Genomic DNA, 17,458 nt, shown 5'->3' on the forward strand with positions numbered 1-17,458 from the left:
GTATATCCACTGTAAGATGTGGCTACTGACTCAACGCTCTACCTTCCCCGGTTAGGTAACCTTGCAAGTCACAGATATTAGCAATACGTAAAAAATTGTATCTTGCGGATGGATTGTTAAACGTTATTAATATAGCATGCATGGAATGATGGTATCACGAAATTTAACTTCAAATCTAGCCTAAAATGAGCATAGATACAAAAACAAGAGAATACCTTAGTAATAGATTGAGAAAAAGTAATCCAAATCCAAAATTGGTTAAAACTTTAATATATATGTTCTTTATGTCGGCAGATAGAATCTGTTCCTATATCTAGTGTTAATACGGGGAACAACACAATTTAGTCCATATGATAGGTCAAAGCAATCAAGCACGTTATTTAAAATTTTAAATACTTATACCATACGTACTTTAAAAACTTGCGCTGAATTTCCAGGCTATTAATTTAACAATTGTACTTAACTTAGACCTGACCTATGAATTATATAATATTTTTCTCACTTTGTATTCTTAAAGTTTCTAGTCAAATTTACAATAAATCTGTAGCTTTTTGAGGCATCTGCCAGTACCTTATTAACATGGATTCACAAAGGATAATGTCGAGTAGAATATTACCCTCAAGTCACAAAAAATTAGAACGGGAGAGGGTTTTATCAAAAATATGATATTTATATTTCACAGCTACACTCATTACACTTGACTGCATTAGGCAGCAAGTTATTATTTGGAGACCAATTGTTGATTTGCTCCAAACTACTTTGGAGCATAATAACGCAATCTTCTGAAAACCGGATATTTAAAAACAAAATGTCATTAACGAAAATCGTGAATAATAATGTCTCCAATATTGAGCCGAGAATGTAATCATCGGAAGTATGACCATAGAGATAGATGTACTGACAAGTATGAACAAAACAAATTAACAAGCGATTCTGAAAATCGAAAAGCACGAAGCTTGTGGACTAAAATTTTGTGACCTAGGCGATGCAAAATCAAGATAGTCGAGTCCATTTGAGAGCATTGAACAATAGCTTAAGAAATATACTGAGACATAGTCGTTAAATTTTTAATGATGGATCTTCCATTAAAAAAAAAAATGTTGTTGAGGGACTATTTGGTTTTTAACATGAAATATTTTGTCCTGAGAAAGAGAGATAGCCCTATAGTGTTAAGACATTTCCCATATACCAGGACCGGCTTGGTTTTTCAGACACCGATTAATAGTATATTATGCAAACATCATTTGACGAGTGATTTGATGAGTGAAAGTTTACCGAACGTTTTGCATACTATACTTTTTCTACGACCGTTAGTTTTTGGCTACATTTTCGCAAAATAATACGTATACATTGGCTATCAGAATTGACAAATGGCAAAAGTCAAAGCGTGGGAAATATCTCCGAAAACATCCGATTGCTCCCAGATCCGTGCGGTAAAATCCCGGAAATGTCCGAAGTGGCTCGGATTCACGGGAAACGAAACTGACGCGGTAAAGTGACGCTTCTCGCACGCTAGATCGGTGGGTAATTAGGTATTTTACAGACGGGAGTAAAAAAAAATTATTACAAGCGGTTTAGCTAGAACAAAACGACAGTCAAGTATAAGGAATGCTGGAATTAAATCTAGACCCATTGTAAATTTAGATTTAATAATACTAATAATACACCGGATTTGTTTGTTTGGATTACTACGTCATAGTCCCCTTTTACCGGCTATCAAAATTTGAGATATTAGAAATACTAAATCACCACATCTTTGTGGACTTCCAGAGATCTACAAAGATAATGTATTACTCAGATCTATCACCAGTCCAAAAGGTTGAGCAACCAGCAGCTTAAGTAAATTTCTCCTTCAAATCGTTCATTTTCATTTGTAAAGAACTCCAAGGCATTTGGTACATATTTTAAGAAACAAAAGACATGTTTGTTAGTTTTAACATGGAAAGTTTACACAGCAACGTGCCCTTGGAGGAATAGTTAGAAACTATCGAGGTCATATTGAGGAATGATACAACACTTAGAGGCAAAACTGGGGAGTGATGGAGCTCCTTAGGTGCAGCCTGGATAACTCTTACTTCCAAATCAAAGATAAGTTTTACGTGCAAGATGTTGACCAAGTGACTGGATCCCTTCTCTCCTTGGTCGTAGCGAATATAAACATGGAATAGTTTCAAACTGATGCTATAAATGCGGCAATTGTTAAACATATTATTTATCACTCTCTTACGATCCCATGCGTTAAGGGGATCTTAGAATAGGTCAGTCGAATAGCAAAAATATACAAAGCTAAGACTGTATTCAAGTCCGGGACAACATTAAGTGTATCTACCAAATACCCTGTGAACGGCATACATTGGGGAAACAAAAAACCTTTAAAAGTTAAAGTGCGAATCGCATTGGAAAATGCACAAATTCATTAAAAACAATGGAAACATCTTTAGCAAATTAAGCACGCTTGACTACTCCCAACTCCGTCATGGTTGAACGTTGTGGTCTAGGATATGAGCGCAGTAACCTTAGAACTAAAATTAGCCTGCATTTGAAAACGAGTAGTAGAACTGCCCGAAACGTTGTGTAAAAAAAAAATAAAGACAAGAAGTTCGATAATCCCTTAGTATAACACTGTATCGTGGTCTACCACCTCGAAGCAAACAAGAGAGTATACAGCATCTGGTAAGTTGGTGACAATGACCAGATCTGGATATTGAGTATAATAAGGTAACAATTATAAGCCAACTCACTACTTTGGATTGAAATTATTTTCGAAATTAACAACGGGGGTTTGTTGGTACTGGCAATGGATTAGAAATAATACAATTCCGTGGATAGAATACATAAGAAACGGGCCACTATAAGAGTTAATGGATATCACTGGCATTTAAAATGCCCACTTGAATAGATGGCCTAAGAGAAGAAGCTATATTAGTAAGAAACTTAAACGAAGAAGATATTTTACCGCTGTTCACCATAGTCTCATAGTGTTTTTAATTTTTATTGAATGATAAAAATGGATTAAAATATCACCGACAAAATAGAACTAGTTGCATAAAATAGACCTTAGTTATATACTGTTTATAAGAATGAGACATAGTGAACTGGAAGGTAACGACAAGGCCAATCTCCTGGCTAGGAAAAGACCAGAGACGCCAGCAAAATCCGATGTTGGTTATGTCACGCCATTGGCAATAAATGCAATCAAAGAGACTCTCAAATACCATATACAATAATGAGTCCGCTTCTTTAATTACAACATTGACAAAAAGACAAATTACATTTGATGTATTTGATTATATACGATAACGCCACAAAAGAAAACTAAGGTAAAATGTCTAAATTTGCAATCAAAAATTCGTTGTTGCTATAGGGTTCAATTTTAAGCAACAATATTAATTTTCTACTTAAATAACTCTGAGCAAGTTTTATGCATATGCTTTCAATTAATGCTTCAGATAAGAAAAGTTTACATTTCTGGTACTGTAGTCATGTACATTATATGTGTCATCAAATTTGTCTTTGTTTTTGCATGTAAATAGTAGAAACTCAAACTAACTTTGGAAAAACTCCCCTACAGGCGTTCATGTACTTTGATACTATATCCGATACTGTTAAGTTTTAGTCACATATTATGGATATGATAATTCCAAAAGTTCATCAATTGTTATAGAAGCTGGTTTGGCGATTTTGTCATATCATATGAGCCCATTTCGATTGAACCAATTGTTGGTATTATGGAAGGCCCGTTTTGTGTTATGTAAAACTTCTGTAGCATTTTTTCCCATTCACGACAGTGTTTATATCACTTATATTAATAATAAATAGCATGTTTTCTTTGGTCTTAGATTTTTATAAGACCATCACGATTATGTTGCTGCCTGTCCGATAAACAAGATCTAATCCAGTCGTAGGCATTTTCTCTTATTCAGTATCTGTAAAGTTTATTAAGCAATATGTTTTGAACTAAATAGTCATACGCTTTACTTAAATCGGTGTGTCGATAAAGTTTCTAATCGAGACCACTTGGGAGAAGACTAATTGGTCGATAATTATTTAAGTCTGTTGCACCTTGTGTACCTTTTTTCATACACTGCTCAACGTAACTTAACTTAAGTTGCCCCGGAATGATAGTAAATTTCAAAGAGTTGTATGAACTAGAATACGAACTTTGACTACACTAACTGGAATTTCATCTTCTCAAATGTTGTATTTATTTTTGAGATTTCATGATATTTATAATTATTGTTTACTGAAATGTTTTTTAAATACATTGTCCGATTTGAGATTTTTGATTAATTTGTTTGATGCTATGTTTAACAGATTTACGAGTGGTTTTGCTTTTGTTATCAGAATTGACAATTATTTCTTCCATTTTTCATCTATTTACTTACTTCTTACTAAATTTAATTAAAATGCGGACTACGTCTTCAAAGGACAAATAATGATAATAATAATTGTAGAGGAAAATAATTGTTGAAAGTTTTGATGAAGTAATTCCACTATCGATTTACGTCTTCATTATCAGTTGGAAAAACATTTTCCCAATTCTGAAGCCCTAGAAATTTTACTTTTATTTATGTTAATATAAAAGGATATCGTTTGTGCGAAATGATGCGTGTCATATTGTGGCACATTTAAGAAAATGTATTCCAGATAATTAGGGGTATCTGTGGTTGGGAACGTATTGCAAAAGTTAGAGATAATAATGTGTTTTTTATGATGTTCTGACAGCATTTCACCAAATTTTAAATAACATATTTAACATATTTTCGAAACCACCGAAAAACAACTTCTTTTTACCTTTACTTGGTTTTTCTCATTAAGAGCTCATTCATCTTCTTTTCAACCGATCATCCTAACTTGACTCGCAGATTTTCAGTGTTTTGTTATTCAGAGGAACGAGCATTTTTTATTTTCTTGGAATAGAATTTCAAGTCTGGCAATGCAGTTCCCTATTAACTGTAGGTTTTGATGTAGGTTGGCAATATGTTGTTTTCATTTTTTGTGCCCTTGTATATAGCACAGTGAAATTTGCCATTCACGTATATAATTAAAATGTCTAATTTTTGGCATCAAAACAACATCTCAAAATGTCAAAATGGCGGAAGCCGTTTTAAGTTTTTTTTTTTAATCGTGAGGTGGGTCACGTGATACCTCTTTTTAAAAATCTTTTCACGTCCCATTCGCATACCAATTTTGAAAACCTTTCGTTGGTCAGTTTTTGCAAAAATTAAATAAATGCATGTTTAATAACAATTTAATTTAATTCACATAATAATAATATTTCCTGTAAGGTTGCGTGTGAATACAGCATTAGAGAGCATTTAAACTGTTTTTTAAATATTTGTTCTAAAATAATACAGATTCATTGTTTTTCATATTCGTTTCTATTTAGTAATTAATCAACGTTTGAGTTCCTTATTTCGTTAGTAACTTAAATATTTGGTATCAATTGAATCATGTGGAGCAAAAAACTGAAGCTATTGTGATTTATTGTGAGACCAATCGCAAACCCCATCACATAACAATATTTCAGAAAACTGCTAAACAAATTTCGTTCTAGGGTCACTGTTAACAAAAAAAGTTCCCCGAGTTTCAGAAGATAAACAATTTGAGATTATCGCTACCGTTGTCAACAATCCGCAGAGTTCGACCGAAAACATCGCTGAGGAATATGAAATCTCGGCAACAACGGCACTTAAGTACCTTAGAAAACAAAAGTTTGACCCCTACAATTAAGTTTAGCACATCAGCTGTCAATTATTCAGGTTCCAGATTATACCCGGCACCTGCGTTTTAGTGATAAATAAACATTTTATTTGAATAGAAAAGGAAACAGACAAAATGTAACATATTGGTCCGATGCAAATCCAAAAAAAATAAATGTTTATGCGGGTTTACTTGGTTGGTAATCATATTGTTGGCCTAATATTGAACGATTATAATGTTACTTGTTACTTGATATGTTACATAAATAACCGAAATGAATTTCAAAAACACCTAGTTTTTCACCGCTGCACCACCTCATTATACAAGACCTGACCATACACATTTTTTTTGGGGATATCTGAAAAGGAAAATTTATGTTACAGTTGAAGATTTGAAAGGCAGAGTTCGAAATATGTGCAGTGTAATGCCCCCAGAAACTTTCATAATGATAGGAACGAGTTTATAGGCAGACTTTACTATTGTCAAAATTCACAAGGTGAAAATTTAATGAAATAGTTGATAAAATGATGAAACTATTTTTTTAATTTAAGCTACGGTTAAGTAATATAAAAGTAATAAAAGATTTGGAAGCATTCAATTGGCTGTCTTACGAAACCTGACAAAGCAAATGTTTTCACAGTTGGTATGCGAATTTACATTTACAAAAAAAATTCAAATGGAGCCCTGCTGCCATTTTGATGTTTTGAGATATTGCTTTTATGTCAAAAATTATTCGAGGCCTACCATTAGGATCTCTGTAACGGTAAGATATAAAGGCTTACTGAAATTAGAGCAAAGTTTAGCGTCGGTGAGTTCAATAATGTTCCGTTTTGAAATTGAATTTTTATTTGTTACGTCCGTAAATATGGCGGAAAATCTAATTCTTCAGGGTTTTGTTTTTATTTTTTTAAATATTTTTATTTTAATACGTTACAAAAATACATTCGCATTGGGATATTTAATTAATATTAATTACTTCCATAACTGATGAAAGCGTGAAACCAGTGGCGTTGAAAAATTGTCGAATCGTTATTAGAGAAGTGACTGAAAACGTCGGCATCTCTATTGGCTCATTCCATGCAAGTTTTGGGCAACAAGATTAATTCCGAAACTGCTTAATTTTGAACAAGAGGGCCGTTAAAGGAGCTCAAGAGCTGCGAACTTATGACGTCGAAATTAAAGCCGAGTCGTCCCAACGGACGAATCCATAACCGGCAAGACCGAAAAAATATCGTCAAGTTTTATCAAATACCAAGGTTTTGCCTACTGTCTTCTTAGATTATTGTGACGTAGAAGATCAAGAGTTCTAACCACAAAGTCATACGGTCAATAAAGAGTATTACCTTGAAGTTATGCGTCGTTTGCGAGAAGCAATACATTAATTTTGCATTACTAAAATGCACCTGATCTCTCATTGTTACTTGTGATTAACTTTTTAGCCAAAAACAAAACCACAATCCTGCATTAGCCACTACATTCACCAAATATGGCCCCTTACAACGTTTTCCTCTTCCCCAAAACTCAAGAAACCCATGAAACTCAAGAAGAAAGTGCTTCGAGGATTGGAAGAAACGTTGACACATGTCAAGGGGACATCAAAATTAATTTTGATGAATAAACAAATATTTTTTGATAAAACTCAAAAGTCAACTTACTTGTATATTCTACGGTAGGAAGAGTCTCAGAATGACGGACTTTTTACGAGGATGGGGAAGTGCATACTGGTGCAAGGACGGAATATCGGTGCACAATAAATCCCGGTGATAAATTCTAAATTTATTATTAAATTAAATTTCCAAATTCTTCGCCAAAAAAGTGAAAGTCAAAAATTCTTTCTTGTACCATTTTATGTGCCGTTTGCTTTATTCACAAATCAATATTTCCATTAAGACTATACCAAGAGGCAAAATTTTGTCCCTTGTGTGTCCCTTGAGTAGCACGTCGAGATTTCCTCAATTTGCTCGCTCCAAAACTGCATTCCATTTTTCAGAAGATCCCGAGTTAATTAGGACTCCTGTTATCGCAGAATGCTGTGCGCGGCGATATCGTGCGCCATTAGATTCCTGTTGTTCCGTTTTTGATTTTTTTTTGCGGCAACGCATGGACTGTTATCTTTTGCGTTTAACGCTCGGATTTGTACCGTTAATACTCGAATAGCCAAATTGCAATTTCCTCCGCATAGCCGTGTTACGTTAATCATAGGAAAAGGACGGGTATTAATGTTCACCGTTAATTAAAACGAATGCCAGTTTACGCGGCGACGACTTAATTAAAATGGAGTCGGTTGCCGATGACATTTTGTGCTTTAGATGTTGAATGCGAATTGTCAAAAGGATTGACAATTTTGACAGTGTCATGTTCAACCAAAACTAATCACTTAATGTTCGAACTAATTTGAGTCACGAGATTATTTGCCACCAGCGGAACGAGTGTTTAACAAACGAATAACTTAAAAAGTTTATCAAGCGTGTTGAAGCTGAAGGCTGGGGTGGTATTAGACGTGAAACTGTTAAAGATATTAAAAGTCCAAACTGGTCTAACTTTTACATTTAATTTTTTTTTAATGCACATGAATATACTAAAAACGCATCAACTGGCTTTACACAAACATAGAAATTTAATAAACCACGAATTTATGTAATATAGATATATTGGCAGTTGACAATTGGCAATAAAACAAATGACTTACACTAGAACGCCCATACTCAGAAATAGATACATGTATTTTCTATATAATAGTTGATCAGTTTCTTAATGATATGTGAATATTTAAGTAGGCGAATCTAAATGAAAAAAATATACTCTCTCAGTCCATGCAATAAAAATCAAAACAAAAAGTATATATCATACTGTATAAAATCATATTTAGTTTGTATTTACGATGAAATATCTGCATCATCAGAGCCAAAATTGGAACTGCTACTACCAGAAAATGATCCCTAATTACAAGTGGCGGTACTGTTATATCAAGTGTATTCTGTATGTGTTATACAACTGATACAATTTTCTTTGGTAACTGTCTAGAAAGCTGCATTCCAAACAGATACTACTGCAATATTATCCTGCCTTGCCTCACTTACAATATTTTTATTAAAAAATATTTTTTATTTATCTCCTCAATCGTTCGAAACCTCCTCCCTTTCATAGGTTTTTTGGTTTTGGAAACTAAAAAAAATCGCAAGGGGCCATATGGTGACTGAGGCATGATTGTGGTTTTTTTTTAGCCAAAAAGTTAGACACAAACGACGATGAGTGAGCAGATTGCATTATCGTGTTGCAAAATCCACAAATTGTTTTTCCACAATTCCGAACGTTTTCTTCGTATTGCTTCTCGCAGACCGCGTATAACTTGAATTTGAATTGAAATTGACCGTATAACCCTGTGGTAAGCACACTTAGTGTACTATGCCACGATAATCAAATGATTCGTCACCAGTTAGGATCGTTTAACAGCTGTTGAGCGATACTCCTTCGACAGCCCTTTTGTTCAAAATTAAGCAGTTTCGGAATACGAGTCAATACACTCCTCTAATAGTGATTCGACGATTTTTCAGCAACATTTGTTTAACTTCTTCAACGCTTTCATCAGTTATTGACGTGCTGACGCGTCCGGAACAAGGTTCGTCGTCGGCGTCTTCTCGACCACTTGGAACAGCTTGTACCGCTTATAAATTTTTTTTTTGCTCAAAGCAGATTCACCATTTGCCGTTGTTAACATTTCAGCACTGTATTCAATTTTTTACACAAAATGTTATGCAAATTCTTTGTTCCATTTTTTTTTAGGGCAGAAAATCCCCGCGCACGCAAAACACATTTAACGCTTTTGTCTCGCAAAATAAAAGTTAGAGGGCAAACTGGCTGAAATTGTGAACATTTGGACAAACATAACAAAAGAAAATATCGAAAATAGAAAGTCACCTTACTTTTTGAACACACCTCGTACTGAGACATCTTCTCTCTTGGTTTTGAGGGCGCCTATGCCATCACAAATCATTCTGAATATATCTCAACAGCAGCTAAGGAATTAGGGTGTCCAAGAACAAACGAACATAATATGGAAAAGAATCAATATTAGCAATATTAGTTGGCACTCGTGATACGAAAATTTGAAAAACATCTCAGTGCCTTTCTACTTGAGACTTCAAAGCGAAGCAGTAATGAAAAAATATCTATTTTTATTGCCTCATCCAATTAAGGCCATGCCTCATGGACGCTTTTAAACTTGCGCAAATTAAGGGGGTTTAATTCGGTACCTCCAGCCGGATCTCTATCGTTATCCGAAAGAGGAGAAAAAAACATCAAAAATACCATTTGGAATAGAATCTGGGGAAAAATATTACCTGGCAACGGCGTCGTCTTTGATCCAATTAAATCGAAATTACGTCCCTAATTATCAACTGCTACTTTTTGCAGATACTGCCTACTTTCCTTTGAAATAAAAATTAGGGAATACTTTGTCGCTGATTGAGATTGACGTCGGCGTTGATTAATACCGGCGCGCGTGTCTAATTAAGAAAAATTTCCCAAATTAAGTGACGGGCGGCAATTTGTTTGTCCGCCGCCGCCCCCCAGCGAAATCGGAAATATCGACGAGCTAATTAGAAAAAATGAGGGAAACCTTTTAACCCTTATACTTTTTCCGGGCATTGTAAGCGCGAGTCGAGAAACTTCGTTATGGAAACAATAAAACCTGGAAATTTATTCACCCCCACCCCTTATTTTAAATGTCAGCTTGACTTGGCGCGAGAGCCAGGTCAAATGGGGGGGGGTTTAATAAGTTGTCGTTTTTGGCGACCGCCCCCCCGAAATAAATCATTAAGACGGCCGCCCCCGGAACAAAGGGCCCGTGAATTTGTCGTAGGAAAGTGTCGGGGGCGATGTTTGCCCACTCGAACCCCCGTGGGGCTTCATTCAAGTGTCGAGCTGCGAGTCTCCTACGGACGGCCAACTAATAAAACCTTTTCCGGTAATTCCTTCTCTTTTTTTGTTTTACCAGCTTAAAGTCTCTGCCGGGTTTTACGTCGTGGACGACAGAATTAATTGGCTCCTGGAGAAACGTTTCGTATTGGACACTCTCATTATCGACATCGCCAAAAATAACTTAATGCTATTATTGTCCGTTAGTTTTGATCAGAAATCGCCGCAACGAATCAAATTAAATAGTGTGACCTCTAGAGACTTTTCGTTCGCTAACTGATTATGACTTTAATAATACTATTAAAGTTTTTGTGTCCAAAGAAATCAAACCGGTTCAAGGTAATAGTAAGGAAATTGAAACATAAAATATTATATGAATACATTCGGTTGTGGTGCGTAATACAAATTATCATTATATTAATGATAAATACATATTTCAAATTGCAATGGTAGGGTGGTAGTCCAAGGATTCTATTACTACGTCTACGAAATAAGTTTTATCGTACGATACCCTTAATATAGTTTGCTGTTTGTATAAGTATTTGCTAAATAATGATCACGTTAAATTAGGAACTCTTGCAATGCCATTTTTTTATTGCCGATCGCTGGTAATTTTTTTATTTAAAGTGCTGTGGTACTAGCATTATCATAAACCATTATGCTGTCTGGTAGGATAATTTCAAGTAGAGAGAGAATTTTTTACACAAATTTTAAAAAGTTTGCTAGAAGATTCGTTATTGCTTTTTTGCTGAAAGTAGCAAAGCAAATAATAAAGAATATAAGGAATTAACACTTGCGGAAGCGAGTGGTCCGACTATATAATTCTGTGCTTTAACTGAAAGTGTTAAAGATTGCAGGAATAAGTCCTATTTATGTCCGGGCTACTCAGTTGGTGAGGAGGTTGGTTTTCACCGAACGTATAAATTGCCTATACGGATTTTAGGTGCTAGGATAAAACGGGAAAGGAAGAGTATAGCTACAAAAAAAATTCGGGCCTTAAAAAATCGATCGGCCTCACGTGATACGTGTGCGTCGAAAGGAAGTCTCACGCACGTTATAAGAAATTTAATGATCATGGGCGCTCAGATTTTAAATCAGCCAGGATTAATAAGGGTTTAATAATAAAGAGGAGAACAAATCAGACGAATTCGCTCAGGTTAATATTAAATTACCCAAATGGGAGATACATTTTTTTAATACTTCTTATTGATTTTTCACTGTTATTTAAATTCGCTTTACGAAATATATTTCAAATCCACAAGGCCTGTTGCTAAACCGAATCAACCTCTAAATATGGGTACGAAATTCCGATGGGTTCTTTCCGCACTAGCGCTTAAAATAAAAAGAGAGATTTTCCTGTACGATTTCCTTTTTAATATCGAATGATACCAAAAAAAAATCTCAAAGATTTTATTTGTTATGGAAAAGCCTCTATACGTTTTAAACCTCTCTGGTGATGACAGATGACTGCAACTCTGATCTGAACCAATTGATTGTTATTGATTGACGGTTGATGAAAATAAAAATATAGGTATATTCATATACTCGTAAACTTTCTGGTTGGTTACTCTCCTCCATTCCGCCGCGGTCTAAACAACAAATAATGACTGTAACACCCCTAATGGCGAAGCGCAAATAATTTTTAAATTTCTAAGTTGTCGACACCAGTAAAATAAAAATACCGTCCTATAAGATTGTAAACCGGCTTTTAATTGATCTCTTTTTTGAGAAAGGACCTTCCATTTATGATAGGCCAGGCAAGTCATGACTATTTGTCGTTTATGCCATTTTTAAGGCACAAACTGAAGTAAGTGAATAACCTCATTATTTTAAGCAACAAAGTTTATATTAACCTGGATTCGATCTCGATCAGTAGCGCGCCACAAGGGGCCAAATTTATTAATATTTTTCGATTACAATACTTCGTAGATCATCATTTTAACCATTTTAAACTATTTTTTATTACCCCAAAACTATTTTGTACCACGCATACGACAACATACAGTTTTCAGATTGAGCGGCTCGTTCAATTTAGAGCGTTTTCTTGCTTTTGTATGTCTGAATGCAGTAATGTATTGTTGTAGCAGTAGCGGGGATATGGAAATTCTAATTTTTTTTTGTACAAGGAACGAAATTTATGCGAAACAGGCTAAATTGACAAGTCTTTATAAAAAAAAATTAAATGCAAAAAAACCATATTAAGTCAACGAGCCACCCGATTTGGTAACTGGATAGACGCACTATGAAAAAATTTTCTGCAGTGAAGAAGTCTTTGCCCCCAAAAGCGTATCAGAATGTATATTTTAAAAACCTTTAAAATGCTTCAAATGGTGAATTCCACAAGAAATTTGAAATTGATATCTTATTTAAACGTGAGTGATATATGAAAAAAAAACTTTTTTTTCACTGAAATTATATTTTTCAAAGTAATAAAATTAATTAAAATTCATAAGCAAATTCAAAAATGTATATCATAAAAAAAAACTCATAGTGGTTTATGATAATGCTAGTACCATAGCACTTTAGCTAAAAAAGTACCAGTGATCAGCAATAAAAAAATGGTATTGCGAGAGTTCCTAATTTAGCGTGTATATCATCACAAAAGCAAACTTTGAGTCAAAAAAAGTTTTGGTTAATCATCAAAAAAGGTATTCTTCTACTCTCACCTGTAAAAAACCTAATTACACACCGATCTAGCATGCGGGAAGCGTCACTTTACCATGTCAGTTTCGTTTCCCACGGATCCGAGAGTTCCGGATATGCCGTTTACCGCACGTGTTGCGTAATACACTATTTCTATTCGTTTTTGTTGATAATTAAACGAAAATCATAAAATAAACGTTAGGGCAAAATACGAAATTTCTTTTATAGAGTCGCGTAATACTTCTGTGGGTATTAGATTATTCCGGTATCATAGTGGAATAAAATTTGGATATCATAGATGTTATATCACGCTCTCTGTTTACTGATATTTATAATTATAATATTTATAATAATGAAAACTATAATAATAATCTTTACTCAAAATATAACCAACGTAAGTTAGTTTCGTTGTTTTTACACAAAATTAACTACATACCCAAAGACTACAAAGGTATATACGTAAGAACAGTTCAAACTTTAATATTTCTTACACATATTTTTATAATAAAATAATATATTGTTGTAATGATGTTTTCAAAGTTGATATTGAGCAACCGCGAATACTTAGGGGAGGGTCGTTATAGGATTTCGCCAACTTATACGTAAAAGTTCTCTCAAACATATTTAACTTAAAATTTTGGATATTAACATCGGTACGGAATTTAATTAAAAAATATATATATTTTGGGTATCTAAATTTTAAAATTTTGTAGTATAGGCAGCATTTTTTTATGTATCTTCTTGTGTCTAACTCGCCCTCTAACCGTTAGACACTGCCCATATACTAAATCGCACTAATTAAAAATACACAAAACAATGAAATCGCACAACATTTTTTTCATACCATGTCATACTATACCATCATACCATCTCAATCGACCTATGGTTTTCTGTATACATACTGCAACTTGGTTATCGAATGGAAGAAAGTTGTGTAGAATTACCCCCAAATCCCTAGCCTCAATTTTTAAATGTAGTTCCAATTAGAATATATACCTTTGTAAGCGAAAACAAGTAGTATATTTGAGTGTCGTCAGCAAATTTTTGTACAAAATAGTTCTTGAGAAAGTTTGTCAGTCTCATCGTATAAAGAATGAAAAGAATCAGTGCTAATATAGAACGGTGATGAACTCCGAAGCTTAATTTCAAGCTCTCAGACGTCATACCTTTCACAACAACTCTTTGCTTCTGTCAGTAAGATAGTTCTTAATAAGTTTTACTGCATTCTCATGAAAACCGAGGTAATTCAATATCAAAGGAATGTACTGTGGCTATAAGTGTCAAAAGCTTTTAACTAGTCAAGCAAAACGAACGCCGTACAGTTTCGCTGATCTGTAGCTTTAAAGATATGATCTGTAACATTGAGTAGCCCTGTGCTAAAACCGACTGGGTCTCACCAATTACATTTTCGCGCTCCATTTGTTCAAGTCTTTGATAAAACTTAGATCACTGAAATTTTTGAGACTAGCAATTTTCGGAAGCGGAACGATATATTTGATAGTTTCCACTGACTGGGAAATAGCGAGTTTTTAATACAGAAATTAATAATGTGGCAAATGTAGTTCACAAGAGATGGACAGTAAAAGATTATGAAATTTACATGTATGCCGTCTGAACCTACAACTCTCGTTTTTATTTGGAAGAAGCAGTCTGAAACTTCAACGTTTGCTGTGGTGCAGAACGTTGGCATAGAGTTAACAAAGCAATGATTTATTTTATTGGGCTTTGAAAGTAGATATTACTTTGGTGCCTGTTATCGCAAACACCCATTCGGATCATGTTACTATGGTTTTAATTTATATCCTCACTCTCGCGTGAAATGTGAAAAATTTAAGGCGAAATCAACGAAAAAAGCATCGACCAGAGGTTTCAACGAGCAGATTCGAGACCGATCGATTCACCGGGCGTTAATTTGCAAAGATATTAACGGGGACGAAAATTGAATACGTGTTCGGGCTTTCCTAAGGGGCGCGTGCCGACCCCGAAGCGTAGCCCGCACCCCCGAGTTGACCATAACAAAAGTCCCAACGGCGCGTTCAACCTGTCACCTCGGCCATTCCAGGCACGTGTTCAGTTTATATAGAACAAGGACTCGCGAACCAGGATATTGGAATGGCCGCCCTTTTAACTTTAAATCAAATTCGGGGATTTCGGAACCTACCCCTGGCTCCTTATAATCGACCTCCGGGTCAGGATGTAAGGACATTCATTGATACAAATGTCTCCAATATTAGTAGTTGGACATCGAATGCTGAAAGCGACATATGAATAGGTTTCAATTATTAATAGCAAGCCCAGCCGGCTATTGGGCAGTGAGTTATAGGATGACGCAGGAAATGAGATCGCGGAGAACTCTGACATACGTTTTCAGGAGAGCGACCGCAAATCGAGGAGGTATTTGGGGATGGCCTCAAAAGGGACGACCGTATATAATCAAGTACAGTAATAATTCAATTTGTAGCCAAGCTAATAGGAGAAAACTGAAGAAACTTTAAGCTTACAAATCTAACAGCATATTTGCTGGTGCATATTTAATTGAAAAAGTCTCGGAAAAAAAAGGAAAAATGCTCACAACAGTTGAATGGATAAACAAAATGTGACCTAGATAGTATCTGAGCCTAGTATTATTTATTGTAGTTCTAATTGACTTCAGACAGACTTAAGATGAAGTTATGTTGTGTAGGTTTGCAATGTTATAGTATCCCAAGTTTATTGTCAAAGAATTAACAGTAGTGATTGAAACATTATCTTTTCAAACACTCTAAACATTTCAACGATTTGGATGAGTGTTTCAGAAAACAAATACGATATTCGGAGAAGCATCATCATCATCTACGATATAGTGATGGAAGAACTGAACAAGAAGATGTTCAGCAAATACTGCGGAAGAATATTGCTGATGAAAAAGTGGATATTATTTATGTTAAAGGAGGTATTAAAGAAACTTTCCTGCGCAACGTTTTAAAATCTGATTGCCCTAGAATTGTATATGTACATTCATTGGAAAAATGTATGACGGTTCCAATATCTTGTAAGAGGTGTTTTTTTTATGTATAGAACTTTAAGTTGCAATAAAACAACGATGGATTATTCGATTGACATGAATTTTATTTATCCGAAAGATAATCTTGTGGCATTACATTTTAAATATGATTTCTGGTATATGACCGCCACGGCTGGCGCGGATGTAGTCCAATCTGGACGTCCAATTTTCGATGACTTTTTCCAACATTTGTGGCCGTATATCGGCAATAACACGGCGAATGTTGTTTTCCAAATGGTCAAGTGTTTGTGGCTTATCCGCATAGACCAATGACTTTACATACTCCCACAGAAAGTAGTCTAGCGGTGTTAAATCACAAGATCTTGGAGGCCAAATCACAGGTTCAAAACGTGAAATTAGGCGGTCACCAAACTTGTCTTTCGATTGTGGCACGAGCTGTGGGACATGTTGCGCCGTCTTGTTGAAACCACATCTCCTGGATATCATGGTTATTGAATTCAGGAATGAAAAAGTTATTAATCATAACTCTATACCGATCACTATTGACTGTAAAGCTCTGACCATCATCGTTTTTGAAGTACGGACCAATGATTCCACCAGCACATAAAGCGCACCAAACAGTCAGTTTTTCTGGATGTAACAGTGTTTCGACATACACTGGAGGATCAACTTCGCTCCAAATGCGGCAGTTTTGTTTGTTGACGTAGCCATTCAACCATAATATGAATATATATGTTCTTTACTAATATTCCTCTCGACAAATTTTTTCAAACTTATAAAATTTATTTTTGATAACACCTATTTCAGTTTCAATTCAAAATTCTACAAACAAATTTTTGGTACACCAATGGGTTCTCCCATCAGTCCAATAATTGCTACCCTAGTATTGGACCATTTACTAGATCAAATTATACCCAAATTATCTGTAAATTTACCTTTTATTTATAAATATGTTGACGATATTCTTTGTGCGGTACCATGTGACCAAACAGATATAACCTTGAGTATTTTTAATTCTTTCAACACCAACCTACAATTCACAATTGAACTTGAAAAAGACTCATATGTCCCCTTCTTAGATACCAAGGTTATTAGAACTAACAAAAATGAAATTATTTTGGATTGGTACCAGAAATAAACTGCCTCAGGCAGATTTATTAATTATTATTCCTCTCATCCATAGAGCCAAAA

Source organism: Cylas formicarius, unplaced genomic scaffold (genome assembly GCF_029955315.1).
Source record: "Cylas formicarius isolate icCylForm1 unplaced genomic scaffold, icCylForm1.1 PGA_scaffold_2__14_contigs__length_35257938, whole genome shotgun sequence".
Classification (NCBI taxonomy): domain Eukaryota; kingdom Metazoa; phylum Arthropoda; class Insecta; order Coleoptera; family Brentidae; genus Cylas; species Cylas formicarius.